At 41.4% G+C, this 15460-nt stretch overlaps 1 protein-coding gene across 1 annotated transcript in view; it reads left to right on the top strand.

Moving 5' to 3' along the window:
- Positions 1 to 15460, top strand: part of PHC1 (polyhomeotic homolog 1) — a 170827-nt gene that overhangs the window by 150759 nt on the left and 4608 nt on the right. The gene's annotated exons all lie outside the window — the stretch shown is intronic.

Raw genomic sequence — 15460 nt, 5'->3', positions numbered from 1 at the left:
AACAATATCTCCATTTTTAACTACGTAACATGTTTTTTCAAGGTGGTGAATCTGGAACTTTAATGCTCCAGACAAGTGACTCTGACTAAGCAAATTACTATTTGCTGTTGGTATGTAATAAACATCAGGAATGAATGCCTCGAGCTCTTCAACATAAACAGTTCCTTTTCCTTTGACCTGACAAGGATGATTTGAAAAAGAATAAAGTTCATGTAGTTCAGGTTCAGGTTCGTGCATCTCTGTAAAAAGTTCCTTTCTGTAAGTAACATGCAACGCTGCACCACTGTCCAAAGTTCACAGGAGTTGTCTGTCGTACTCTGGTTGAGGTTGTGGATCATTGGTTAAAGCCAATGTGGCGAGTGGAGCTTGTGGATCACGCCTGGGACCACGACGACCTTGTCTTCTACCTCTGCCTCTGCCTCCTCTGGAATCTGTTCCTCTGGGCTGGTACAAGACGGGAGCTGGAACTCGTTGGGGACAATCCCGGGTGGCATGTCCCACACGATTACAGATGTGGCATCTTGGCATCCTTGGAACGTAGGCTCTTCCTCGGAAGGGACACCTCGCTGGAGCTCTCGATGCAGGTGGTCCTCTCAAATGTGGAGTAGCTAACATAAGTGCTTCTTTTTCAATTAAAAGTCTGCATATATGATCCACTGTGCGTTGAGCAATAGGCACTAGATTAATCTTTGTAATGGCATCTTTCCATTCATAACTCAATGAGTTAATAATAATGCTGATCATTTGAATATCATCAATAAGATAGCCTCTTTCTCTCAATTCTCTTCTGATTCCTTTCAGTTTGGTTAAATGTTCTCCAATTTGTTCACCAGGTTTCAATCTCGAACCATGGAACTCAGACATGAGCAAACATGAAGATTCAATTGAAACAGGCCTGTAGCAATTTTCTAATGGGGCCCAAATTTGTTGGGCTGTTGCATCAGGCGGAAAAGTAACCTGCAGTTCAGTATCCATGGACATCAATAATGTTGTGCAAGCTTTAGTCTCTAAGTCACATTGCAGGAGTCCATGGCTGAGCAGGAGGATTAAAAACCATACAGCGAGTACCTTCTCTGCGAAGTAACAATCCAATCTCACTGACCCATGCCTTATAATTTTGTCCTGACATCTTTAATTTTGACTTACCAGCTAGTGGAGCAACAGAAAATGCCTGGTGAGGAACATGCATTTGGTATGCTGGCTGTGCCGGTAAAAATACCTGTGGTATTTGCTGTGCTTGTTGTGGACCAACAAATGGTCCTGGTTGCACAGCTGGAGGCCCTTGTGCATGCACTTGTGGCTGTGGCTGCTGCATTGAAATCTGCTGTGCTCCAGTTGCCATTTGTGCTTGAGCTTGGAGCTGTTGCATTTGAGCTGCAATATTAATATGGCCTGCTGGAGACGCAGTCATTTGCCTTTGCTGTATTAAGCGTTGTTGTGCTCCATCTAAAAAGACACGAGCACCACCAGCTGGTGCTGAAGATTGAGCCTGTGGAGACACTTGTGGCATTGCAGCCTGAATATCTGAGTGAGTTAAGGACATCTCTGATAAAGTCTGCTGCAAGAATTGTAATTGCTCTCTCAAATTGTGATGCATTTCAGCTTCCTCTAGTAAATTACTTTCGCCAGCATATGGTGCTGCAACTTTAGTTTCGGGCAGCTCAGATAATTTTTCTGCATTCGTGGCATTTGTAATTTGAGAATAGAGATGATAATGTGACAAATGTGACGTGTACACAGCTCTCTGTTCTGACACAAAGTCCTCCAGGGGGTGTGTCTTTGGCTCCAAAGAAGAAGGCAAAACGGCGTTTTCAGAAATTTCAAAAGCACAAGACTCTCTCTTATCTAGCTCAAGCATAGATAAGGCCATTTTTGCCTGGGATAGCTCACGTTCAAAAATATTTATTCAATCACGATAGCTTTTTATAGCTAGCTCATCCAGGGTGAGCTCAGACCTTCGAGGAGAATAATAGATTACTTCTCTCTCTACGTGAGAGGAAAAATGCTCTGCCGTTTGTGAAAACTTTGGCCTTGCACCAACCGTTTCAAAATCAAAAGGTTCTGGGAGGACTGTTTGAGAGCATGCATATTCAGAAGGAGACATCACTGACCTCAGTTGCAGCACGTTTTCTTCAAGAGCAGTTCCCCCGACAGCACCTCCATCAATTCTGGTTGTTGAAGCAAGCGGTGTTTGAAGAGTTGAAAGCCTTTTTAAAATTCTTTTCACTTCTTCATTAGAGAGATCAGAGATATCTATATCTTCGGCAGAATGCATTCTGTATTTCTTTTTCTTCTTTTTTGGCATATTTGCAAAAAAATAATTAGCATGCCTCAGTAGCTAAAAAACTAATTGCCTATGCGCTTATCATCAAAAGTAACAAGCAAGGGAAAAGCCATAAATGAACCATCCTCTGCTACCAGGTGTCAGGGTGGCAATTAATCCCATTCTGCTTTTGGGTAATTGCACCTTGATTAGAGAATGGATCGTGACTTTCCTTGAAGTATACTTTGCTGCTCTTGTTTCTACCCAACACCAAGTTCGCATCGCCAGAATCCAGAGTGATTGTGATGCTGAATTCATGTCTCAGCGTTTCCAGGACTGGATGCGTAAGAATGGAATTGTTCATCAGACGTCGGCCCCTTACACACCGGCTCATAACGGAGTCGTAGAGAGAGGACAGGGGGTTCTGCAAACCATGATGCGTTGTCTCCTAAAAGACGCCAACCTTAGTATGCCATACTGGGGTGAAGCTGGCCTAATTTTTTAAGTGTTTTGTTTATTGTTTTTAATTAATGGGGCCAAATTTATATATATATATATATATTTTAACTGTATTTTAATATTTGTACTTGATGTTTTTACTTGGCTGTTCACTGCCCTGAGTCATCAGGGAGAAGGGCGGTATACAAATTGAAAATAAAATAAATAAAATAAAATAAATATGCAAATTACATTGTCAACCGTACTTGGAGCAGTGTAATAAATCAGACTCCTTTCTTCATGTTGTATGGTTACAAGCCCGATCTCAAAAACATCCATATTTTTGGTTCATACGCTATGGTGAACATTCCCTTAGCTCAAAGAAGAAAAGGAGGTCCAGTAGCAAAGAGACTGAGATTTATGGGTATTGATGATAACTCAAAATGGAGCAAATTTATTGACTCTAAACATGTAATTGTGATTTCCCAATCTGCTAATTTTGAGGAAGATGTTGACTGGTCCAGGATTCATTCCAATGATCCTGGAGTTTATTTTCCTAGAGATGATACTGCTGATGCCACACAGATCGATGATCAAGATTCCACTAGTTCTTCTCAACCTGATGTTCTGTCTTCGCAAGCCGCGGATGCTGACGCTAGCGACGAATATGAGGACGAGGACGAAGCAGAAGAAGAATGGACTGTTGTTCCGAGACGTTCCAAGAGGGTCACAAAGGGAATCCCTCCACAATGATATTCGTGGCAACTGACAAAAACACCCTTGCCTTTGATTTGCAATGTTACACTTCCACCTGATACGTTCACACAAATCAAACATCTTCCTGATTCAGAGCAAGAGAAATGGTATCAGGCAATGCAGGTTGAAATGGACAATCTAAAGAAACTTATGGTGTTTACATCTGCAAAACCTCCAGCAAACAAAAGGGTCTTTGGCACTCGATGGGTCTACAGAATCAAAAAGAAGCCAAATGGTGAGTCACTGTACAAGGTCAGACTTGTAGCTCAGGGTTTTGCTCAACGTTATCCTGAGGACTACACAAATACCTACTCAGTCAGGACTGAGAGTGTAAAAATTGCTTTAGCAACTGCAACTATCCTTGGTTTAGAAGTTTTCCAGTTCGATGTTGACACGGCTTATCTACATGCAGACCTAGATGAAGAGATCTACATGAGAGGTCCTCCAGGGTTCCGAAAGCAAGAAGGGGATACGTGGTTCCTAAACAAAAGTCTTTATGGTCTGAAACAGTCTGGTTTAATGTGATACTTATGTCTTACTGACAAACTAAATTCAATGGGTTTTATTAAGTCTGAAACTGATGAGTGCGTGTTCACAAAAAGATCTAACAATGCATATGAGATAGTTCTTGTTTATGTTGATGATATTGTTTACATTGGTCCAAATAAGCAAATGAGTGAAATTTTTGCCAAAGCTTTGCAGAGATATTTCACATTGAAATCATTGGGTCATATTAGCACTTATTTAGGTGTTCAGATTGACAAAACACAGAAGGGGTTTAGTCTTTCACAAGAGGATAAAATTGAACAAATTTTGCATCATTGCAACATGAAGGATGCTAACACAACAAAGACACCCATGCAAACAGATTTTCACAACTTGACACATGAAGCAAGTCCTGAGTTCGAGGATCAAACACTTTATCGTTCAGTTATTGGGTCACTGTTGTACATTAGTAGTTGGACCAGACCCGACATTGCACTTAGTGTTAATCTCTTGTCTCGACACGTAGGTAAGGCAAAACAGTTTCATTGACATGCGTTAAGAAATTATTGAAATACCTAAAACACACTAAACATATGAAGTTATTGTTAGAACCAACACATACTGATTATGCAGAATTATGTTGTTATGCAGATTCTGATTGGGCGAGTGATAAGAAATCACGTAAAAGTACTTCAGGTTATATGATGTTCTTAAATGGATGTCCTGTTTACTGGCAAGTGCGTAAACAGAATTTTGTTTCTTGTTCATCTACTGAAGCTGAATATGCTTGTGTTTCAGATGCATGTAATTCTCTAACATGGTTTGATGCTCTAGTCACAGATATCTGGACGCGTCCGATCTGACCGATCACCGTGACAATGAATCGGTGGTTTATATTTCTGAATCAGATTTCACAGGTTCTAGGTCCAGACACATTGACATCCGTTATCAAAACATAAAACAATTAATGAAACAAGGTTTTGTTAAATTGCAGTATGTATCTACACATGATCAAATTGCTGATATGCTCAACAAACCGCTTCCAGCAGCTCAACACGAGTATCTACGTAAGAAGATGTGCCTTATTTGATGATGTACTTGATGTCTGCTCAACTGGCAAAGAAGGGGATTGTCATTGCGTTTTTTTGTATTTGAATTTCTTGTTTTTTGGCATATTTGCAAAAAATAATTAGCGTACCTCAGTAGCTAAAAACTAATTGCCTATGCGCTTATCATCAAAAGTAACAAGCAAGGGAAAAGCCATAAATCACCACTCAGGTGATCCTGAGGGCACAGATAAACCTCCAGGTAGCCTTAATGACTTGCTAAAAGAATGCAAATGACCAGTTATCTGCAAGAAGTACAAATCCTTCCATTCCCCACCATCCAGTCAGAGCTGAAGAAGCTTCTTGGATTTCTTTTTCAATGGTATTGTGATGTACTTTTATAATCACATTTTTCAGAGTTTCTCAAGCTTCTTGAGTTGTTTTCCTCTTTTTCATATATGGAATCCTTCCCAAGCTCTATATTTGTTGAAATCAGCTGTTTTAGTCTACAATACTAGTTTGATTTTCTTTTAATGTTTATGTCTGCATTATATTGAATTCCAATATGACATGGTCTCACTTCCTTATTTAGGGTTTTTTGAGCTTTTGAGGAAATTATTTCTGGTCATTTATTGCTTAGTTTTGGAATTATAAATCACTTTACTTTCACTATATGGAAGTTGATGGCAAGAGGACTCTCCCCTGGGTATTGAAAATGATCTGATTTGATTTACATTTACATTGGTTTTTCCTACAAGGATTTTATATTCTATTAGTTTTTAAAAGCTCTGGATTTATTTCTTTCAATCTCTGATGGAAACTTCCCTTTTTTCTATTCCCTTTTTATTGTGGGAAATACTATCTCAAGTTTTTTCTGTGGTCATTATGTTATGGTACATCTAATTCTCCTATCCTTGAAAGGAACTGTTTTGTTGTGAAAGCTCAGCTACAAGATCAATTGAGTTTTAGACGATTTTAGAAATGCAAATAAGAGTAAATTAAGGGTTTTGAATATCATACATCATATATTCCTTACAATGTCCATAAAAAAAGATATAAAAGAAAGGCAACAGTCAGATCAACAATGTTAAAGCTCTTTGGGAAGCTTTTGCAAAAAAAAAAAAAAAAATGCAAGACTTAGATATAACAGAATCAATGAGTGATGGAATGGACTTTCCTAAGAAGATTGATGGAGATTGGATATTGGTTTTATTATATCCAATCAGAAAACAATTGTCAACAGATTCTTTGTTTCAATTTGTTGGAAAATTCTTTGATCAACAGATGCTGCAGTAATTTTTACAATAGAGATTTTGACTTTGGGGATGACATCAGTGGTGTGATTCAGCCAGTTTGCACAGGTTCAGCCGAACTGGTTGTTAACTTTTCGTGCAGTTCAGCGAAGCGATTGATCCCATCACAGGCTGGCCCCACCCCTCCCATTCCTTTTCTCGCCTTGCCTCCCTTTGTGCTCATCCTCACACACGTGGCCTAAGTGTTCTTCGCCTGTTTGCTTCCCTTGCCTGCCTTCAGGCTCACCCTCACGCACCCAAATCAGCTGTTCTTCGCCCGTTTGCCTCCTTTGCCCATTTGCCTCCTTTGTCCGTTTGCATCCCTCACCTGTTTGCCTCCCTTCCCATTTTCCTCCTTCACCTGCCTTCATGCTTGCCCTCACGCCCACAGCTCAGCTGTTCTTTGCCCATTTTCCTCCCTCGCCTGTTTTCCTCCCTTGCCATTTGCCTCCCTCCCCATTTGCCTGCCTTTATGCTTGTCCTCATGCCTGCATTTCAGCTGTTTGCCCGTTTGCCTCTTTTGCCCAGGGCCTGTGGATGTGGGACCCAAGGCAGATGGGAGAGCAAGCAGGCCAGAGCCTTGCCATCTTCCCCGACGCATCCCACCCTCTTCAGCCAAGCATGGTGGGCCTGCCCTCCCTCCCATCTGCCTCGGGTCCCACATGGAGCCAAGTCCACTGTGGTGCGGTGAGGCAGGGTGCTTGGGCCAGCAGAGGTGCGTGGAAACTCTGGAGCTCCTCGAGGCCTTCCGGAACATGTCGTCCAAGGCTTTACTAATACCCCCCTGGGAAGGGCTCCATTGTGGAGGGCTATGTGTCCGGACTCAGCACTTTATCTCAGGCCTTCCCCCCCCCCCCCATTATTGTGTGTCCAGGAAGCTCCCTGAACTGCATCTTGGTCTCGGTCATTAAAACCACCCCAGTGAAGCCGCTGCTTGCCAGCAGCAAGGATCCCACCCACGTGGCCAGGCTGCCACCATCCATCCTGGGCTTCAGTGACTTCATGGTCTACCCATGGCGCTAGGGGGAAAATGCACACAATGTCGCCCGCTGCATCTCAGCCTCTCCGCGAGGGAGGAGGCAATAGCAGTGGACTTTGGAATATTGTGGAGCGCTCCACCAGACATGATGAAGAAGCGGGAAGCCCCAACAGCGATACTGGAAGCAACGGGCACTTGAGAGTGAGTGAGCCTGTGAGGTGGGTGGGGTTGTAGGAAGGACAACTGTGGGAAGCAAAGGTTGAGGAAAAAGGGCTTCGGTTTAAAAGGAACCTTATTTGGAGTCTGGAGGCCCCCACCCCTCACTCCCAAGCCTCTTGTGGAGTTGCAGTTAAGTCATTTCTGCAGGTGATTCACCCTCCCGATGTTGAGACCTGGGCGCCAAAATCATCCTTTTTTAAAATGCCAGCCGCAAGGGCCAGTATGCACAAGATGCTGGCAAGGGCTGGCTTTTTGCCTAGGTTTGTCCGGCTGTCGGGGAGGAAACAGCTTCCTCCCCAGGCTCCCATCCATTTTCCCCTGACAGCCGGACAAACCTAGGCAAAAAGTCAGCCCTCACTTGCACCCAGCTTCACCAACAGTGGGCTTGCAATCGTGAACTGCTGCCTCCATCAAGCTAGACTGGGGAGGGAGAGCACAAGCGAATGAGCGAGTACCGAGGAGACAGCAGGAGGAGGGAACCCAGGCAAAGGGGCAAGCGAGAGGTATCCGCAGCATGCTGTAGCACATGCATTTTCCCTCAGCCTGGCAGCCTTTCTAAGTCTGCCTAAAGCAGGGAAGGAGGAAGAGAGAGAGAGATCCAATCCAATCCAATCTCAGAGAGTTACATTAGGGCTGGTGGCGGTGTGCTCTCTCTCTCTCTCTCTCTCTCTCTCTCTCTCTCTCTCTCTCTCTCTCTCTCTCTCTCTCACACACACACACACACACATGTAAGATTTTTCTTTCCTCCCACCCCCCCCTCCTGCCCCACCCCCCAGAGACCCCTGGATTCCCTCCCCAACACTGCCTGGCCCATATAGGCACCACCCACACAAGTGATGTAGAGTTGGCCACACCCACTCAGTCACATGACCCAGCCACACCCACCCAGCTGGTCATTAAGAAGAACCAGTTGTTGTGGCACACCCCCACGACAATTGCTAGAATGTTCAAGAATAAATCGGAAAAATGTTGGAAATGTCATCAGATACCGGGCTCATATTACCATATGTGGTGGACGTGTGTAGAAGCTAAAAGATACTGGACTAAAATCCACACATGGGTGGAAAAAATGACACAAAAACACATAGACTTTAAATCAGAGATTTTTTTATTGGGGATTGTACCTGAAACATATAATAGAAAATTGAGATATTTGATTGTGAATGTATTAAGAGCGGCTAGAATTGTGTTTGCCAAAAATTGGAAAAATGAGAAAATACCAATGCAAGATGAAGTTATTAAGAAAATAATGGTATGTGCAGAAATGAGTAAATTGACATTTGAAATTAGAGAACAAGAAGATAAACAATATTATAAGATACGGGATTTATTTTACCAATGGTTAGATAAAAAGACATGGAAATGAAATATGATTGAGATTTTTTTTAATGTAAGAAATGTAGAATCATATAAAATATAATATAAAGATGTACTATTATTGGAATGATTTAGGAGAATGTATGGCATAATACAAATTAAATCAAATCCTAGACTATTTTGTATGAAATGAGGGAAGAAACAGCCATAGTTAAATATATGATTAATGAGGATAATAATATATGGATATATATGAATAGAGTGAAGATGCACAAGACTTGTAACCAACCGACACAGTTTGTATTTGCATTGAAGATGGGTTTTTTTAATTTGTTTTTTATATTTGTTTAAAAAATAAAATTTTTGTCAAAAAAAAAAAAAGAAGAAGAAGAACCAGTTGTTAAATTACTTGAATCCCACCACTGGATGACATGCAGTTGTTGGGAAAGATCCTAGTTAAAATTTTAAGGAAAACTTTTAAATTAAGAATTAATTGATGATAATTGATCAGAAATATTAATTGCAGTGCTTTATCAGAAGCTGTTGTGGACTTTCTTTGAGTTAAATATTAGGTTGTTAACTGAGGGCTTTGAAGTAAACAGAATTATAGATGTTCATAAACTCTGAGCCTATTTCACAAGGCGGGGGACTATTATTCTTTAAATCTATTATCAGTATTCAAGTAGGAGGGACATTCTATGTATATGTGATTTTTAATGCACTTTTATTTATTGTTTAGCTTTGCTTTATTGTATTTTTTCCTTTTTTGGAGTTTGCATTTTACCTTTGTTTATTAAATAAATAAATAAATAAATACATAAATAAATATGGGGGTGAGAAAAAAAGTGTGCATTGGTGATAGGAGATTCATTGTTCAGGAGAACTGAACCAGCAATTTGTAGAATGGACAGTCTAACCAGAGAGGTTAACTGTCTCCCAGAAGCAGCTATCAAAGATGTGACTGAGGGGTTTACTAAAATTATTAAATCCACAGATTATTATTCCTTTCTATGAATGGAAATCCTTAAAAAGAAAACAACCAAGAAGCTTGGGAAACACTGAAAAATGAGAACACAAAAGCCCAGTCTAGCACAATACCACTGAGAAAGAAAAATAAGAGATCCCAGAAGAAACCAGCATTGCTGCATAAAGAACTCTATAATAAACTATAAAGAGGGGCACATAACCAAGGCAGGATATCAGCATATAGCCCAAACCTACAAAGATGAAGTCAGGAAAACTAAGGATCAGAATGAACTAAGGAACAAACATCAATAGTAATAGAAAAAGCTTCTTTCAGCATGTAGAAAAACAAGAAAATAGTCAAAGAAAAGTCCACTAATAGGAGAAGATGGCATGAAGGTGACAAGCAGCAGGAACAAAGCAGAACTGAATAATTCCAATTTGCATCTGTCTTTACACAAAAGGGGGAAAAAACCTGTCCAACCTATCAAAAACTATACCATAAATGACAGATTAAGAATACAAATGAAAATAGGATAGAAAAAGGTAAGAGAACACCTATTAACTCTAGATGAGTTCAAATCACCAAGACCAGATGGATTACATCCCAGCAATCTGAAGGAACTGGCAGACATAATCTCAGAACCACTGGACCATTTCTCCAAAGATCCTGGAGCACTGGGGAAATGCCAGAGGACTGGAAAAGAGCTAATGTGATTCCCATCTTCAAAAAAGGGGGGGGGGATGGATCCAGCAAACTACAGACCATTCAGCCTGACATCAATACCTGGGAAGATACTGGAAAAAATAAGCAATGAATCTTCGAACACCTAGAGTCTAGGAAAATTATAACCAGAAATCTCATGGGTTTGTTAAAAACAGATCATGCTAGACAAATCTTATTGCAATCTTTGACAAAGTGACTAAATTAGTGGACCAGTGAAACGCTGTGAGTTGTTTCAAGGATGGGCTGAGTGATGATCTATACAATACCTGCGTGGTCCGAGGTGCACCAAATCACCTACATGAGCGGTACATCACTGCCGAAGAAGCTGAGATCGATATGGCCAGAAACAAGTACCAAGCGGGATGAGCATGGAAGAAATCTCCACCCCAATGGAAGCAAGAGCCCCTCAAACCACAAACCGCATTTTCTCCGAAATCCTCAGCCTGTTTCAAGTCTGGAAAAGAGGGGCACCGAGCTGCAGAGTGTCATTCGCAATGGAGCCACCCACCAGGGGGGGAACCTGCAAAACCTGGCCAGCACGGGAAGGAGACTGCCCTGAGGAGCAGGGAGATCATAGAATTTCCATCCCCCTCCCCTCTTGGGAGGAAACCCTAGCATCTCAGCAGGAGGAATCACACTCATTCAGAAGCAATCCAGAAGATGAACCACTGGTAAGCAAACCAATTAAACTGCTTACCCTCCCCTTAAGACTATTTATCCCAAACCGGGACAGGGAGATAAATATCTCCGCTCTAGTGGACTCAGGGTGCACCCATTGTTTGATCAGCCCAACCCTAGTAGGGAAGTTGGGGATTAACGTAAGAAAGCTGAAAAACCCCATCGCTTTCTGCCAACTAGATGGGTCAATAGCAGGAGGGGAGCCAGTTCTTTTGCCACTGAGCCTCTACATATAGGCATCGGAAACCACAAGGAAATACTTACATTTATAGTGGCACCTGGCATGGAATGGTCATTAGTTTTGGGCCTTGCATGGCTGAAAAAAATGGAACCCAAAATCAGTTGGAAACAAGGCATCATAAAATTTCAGATGCACATGACTTTTGCTGAGAATCCACATAAAGGAACTGTGGGGGCAGAGAACCTAGAAACAGCCATGCCTGGTCACACCATGCCAATTGAGGGCATACCCATAGAATACAAAGATTTGGCTGAAGTTTTTAGCGAAAAAGCCTCAGACGAGCTCCCTCCCCGCTGCGCCACTGACTGTGCGATAGAAATCTTACCCGGAGCTAAACTCTCTAAACCCAAGATGTACAGCATGTCACCGAGGGAGTTGGAAGAGTTGAGAAAAACCTAGCAACGGGTTTCATTGAGCCAGCCCAATCAAAAATTGCAGCTCCAGTGTTATTTAGAGAAAAAAAAAGATGGCTCAAAACGTCTATGTGTTGATTTTAGAAATCTAAATACGATCAGTGTGGAGAACATGTATCCCCTTCCCCTTTTAAAGATATGCTAGCACACCTTGCTAAAGGGAACATTTTTTTCAAAGCTAGACTTAAGGGAGGCTTACTACTGTGTCAGAATTAAGGAGGGGGACGAGTGGAAAACGGCATTTAACACTCCCCTTGGCTGCTACCAATTCAAAGTGCTCCCCTTTGGGTTACAAGGAGCCCCTGCAGTGTTTATGCAGTTAATAAATGAAGTGCTACATCAGCATTTGTATAAGGGGGTCCTAGTCTACTTGGACGACATTTTAATCTATACTGAGACCAAAGCAGAACATGTAAAACTAGTCAGGGCGGTTTTAAACAAACTTCGCTCTGCCAAACTTTATGCTAAACTTTCCAAATGTGAATTCCACCAAGAGAAGATTGACTATTTGGGGTACCACATTTCACACCAGGGGGTTGAGATGGACCCTCAAAAAGTACAGGCTGTACTTGATTGGGAACCACCACGCATGCGTAAACAGTTACAAAATTTCCTGGGATTTGCCAACTTTTACCATCAGTTTATCCCTGCTTTCGCTCAGATTGCCCTCCCCATCACCAAGCTCTTAAAAATGAAGGGGGAGGGCAATCCTAAACTGAAGCAGCCGTTGAACTGGACTATGGAATGCCAGGCGGCATTTGAAAAATATAAACGGTTGTTCTCAGCAGAACCAATTCTAAAACACCCGGACACGGAGGAACCATTTGTCATACAAGCAGATACCAGCGATGTGGCAATAGGAGTGGTCCTGCTTCAGAAAAATGAGCACGACAAGCTACAACCATGCGCTTATACATCCAAAAAGTTGAATGAGACTGAATAAAGGTGGACCATTTGGGAGAAAGGGGTTTATGCAGTTCGTTGGGCACTGTTAACCTGGAGGCATTTCCTAGAAGGAAGTAAGAGCCCTTTTGAAGTCTGGACTGATCATAAAATTTTAGAAGCCCTAAAGACCCCCAAGAAAACTCTCCCCAAAATAAGTACGATGGGCTCAGTACTTTAAACGGTTTGATTTTATTCTAAAATACCTCCTGGGGGGGGGAACTTTCTGGCAGATGCGCTATCCAGAAAACCACAATACAGTAGTGCGTAGTCAGACGTAATCAAACCTATAGTACAAAACAATCAACTAGCTGCTAAAGTAATCACCAGATCCCAGGCAAAACAAGAAACATTGACAGACAATGACACCACCCAAACTTTTAAACAAGCATTGGCCAGCGATGAATGGTTTTTGAACAACAAATCCAGCTGTCTGATGAAAGAAGACTTGGCTTGGGTGGGAGGGAAGTTGTATGTTCCAGCCAGCCAAAGACTATGCTTAATGGTAAGGTGCCATGACTCCAGATTAACTAGACATTTTGGGTTTCTGAAAATTTTGCACCTTATTAAAAGACAATTTTGGTGGCCATCACTAAAAAAGGACATAGAAAGCTATGTAGCTAGCTGCCCCATTTGTGCAGCAGCAAAAAGACATCAGGGGAAATCCCCAGGTCTATTGCAGAAGGTAGCTGAACCTTCAGCGCCTTGGAGAGAGATTGCTATGGATTTCATTGTAGAATTGCCAAACAGTGAGGGAAATACTGTTATTTGGGTCGTGACAGACCTGTTTTCAAAACAGGCACATTTTATACCCTGCCAAAAGATCCCAACTGCTAAAGGTTTAGCCAAATTATTCCTAATACACATTTATCGACTTCATGGAGCTCCACAAAGGGTCATCTCCGACAGAAGGGTTCAATTCACCTCCAAATTTTGGAGGGCATTTTTGGACTTGGTACTGGCCAGGGGTTGAGCTCCTCACATCACCCTTGTACTAATCAAAATTCTGAAAAATTTAACTCGGTACTAGAACAATATTTAAGATGTTTTATTAATTTTCAACAGGATAACTGGACCAAACTTTTGCCTTTTGCTGAAGTTGCGTTTAATAATGCTGTCCATTCAAGCACTGGTTTTACCCCTTTTAGAGTAGCGACAGGCCAGGATTTCAGTCCCATGCCTGAACTACCCACAGAAGAACCCACCATCCCCTCACTTAAGGAGTGGATGGATAATTTGTAAAACACGTGGCCAGTGGTTAGATTAGCCTTAAAGGAAGCTAGAGAGGCTTTTAAAATTCAAGCTGACAAGAAAAGGATGGAACCTAAACTTTTTCGTGTTGGAGACAGAGTATACTTATCTCAAAATTCCTGAAATCATTACAACCATCAAAGAAACTAGGGCCAAAGTTCATTGGACCTTTCCCCATCACTAGTTATCAATGCAGTAGCAGTTGAACTACTCCTTCCAAAGACACTCAGGCAAGTCCACCCAGTATTCCACATTAGTTTACTCAAACGAGAAGTAATCTCATCCCTCAGACCACCTGAATCTACACCACCTGTTCCCATCATGATTGAAGCTGAACAACACTTTGAAATCAAGGAAATCCTTGACTCTAGGACCCACAGAGGGAAAATCCAATACTTAGTCGCTTGGAAACATTTACCATCAGCCCACAACGAATGGGTCGCTAAACATCACGTTAGGGGTCCAACGTTACTGAGAAAATTTCACACCCAATATCCTAACAAACCTTGTTAATATACTATCATGAAATTTTGTTTATATTTGCTTTTTAGAGGTGGACCCTTTTGTTTTCTAAGGAAGGTAGCATGTCAGATCCCTAAAAGTGATACTGCCATTCAATTGGGAGAAGGGGGAGACTTGGATTCGATTTACTAGCATTGTCTGTGTCAACAGATATTTTACAACCTATATCCTGGTGTCAAGAGCCCTGAGATCCCCTTAAGGTGGAGGAATGTTTATGACAGCCATGTGAGCTGTTTCACTTTAAAGGATAACGATGTGAATACATGTTTATTCAGGTTCTCAGGGCAGCTAGTAAAGAAAACATCTTCACACTTGTGTATTGGCTAAAATCTGCATTCTGGCTTAAGGGAGAGGTCACTACTGCTTTAATCCTACTTGTTTTGCCTAAGGGTATTCAGACCTTGCTTTGACTTCATTGCTGTCCCTTCTGCTTAATAAAAAGATTTATTTTGAAATATTACGTTTTAAGTGGTTTTACTTTCTTAAGTTGGAAGGAGAGGCAATCCTTGGATCTTTCATTGACTGGTAAATTCTGGACAAAATCTTGGGATAGGTGTCCCCTAGTATCTTTGGATTTTCTACATTTGTTTTATATCCTGAGAATTCACTAAACCTTTGTTTTCATCAGCTGTCTTTTTGCTGTTGCATAATAATTACTACTACATCATTCACATAGTACAAATTTTATAATCATTCGGTAGGGAGATTGCTCTATATCATGGTTTTTCAGAATCATTCTTGCCTTTAGGAACCAAAATTATGTATGCTTCTTCCCATGTTTAGAATATTGCCTTTGTGTAATTTCATTTTTCTGATTTTTGTCAGCAGTTTTAGTAATTCATCCTCCAATTCTTTATAAAATTGAGCTTTGTTTTATTTATTCTCAAATTCTTCAATATTTATAAGTTTACTTAATATTTGTCTATA

The sequence above is a fragment of the Pituophis catenifer genome, unplaced genomic scaffold (assembly GCF_029215685.1).
Source record: "Pituophis catenifer annectens isolate HBS135680 unplaced genomic scaffold, rPitCat1.0.hap2 SCAF_2, whole genome shotgun sequence".
Taxonomy (NCBI): Eukaryota; Metazoa; Chordata; class Lepidosauria; order Squamata; family Colubridae; genus Pituophis; species Pituophis catenifer.
Note: the sequence above shows the minus strand (reverse complement) of the source record. Positions and strands in the feature narration are given on the sequence as shown.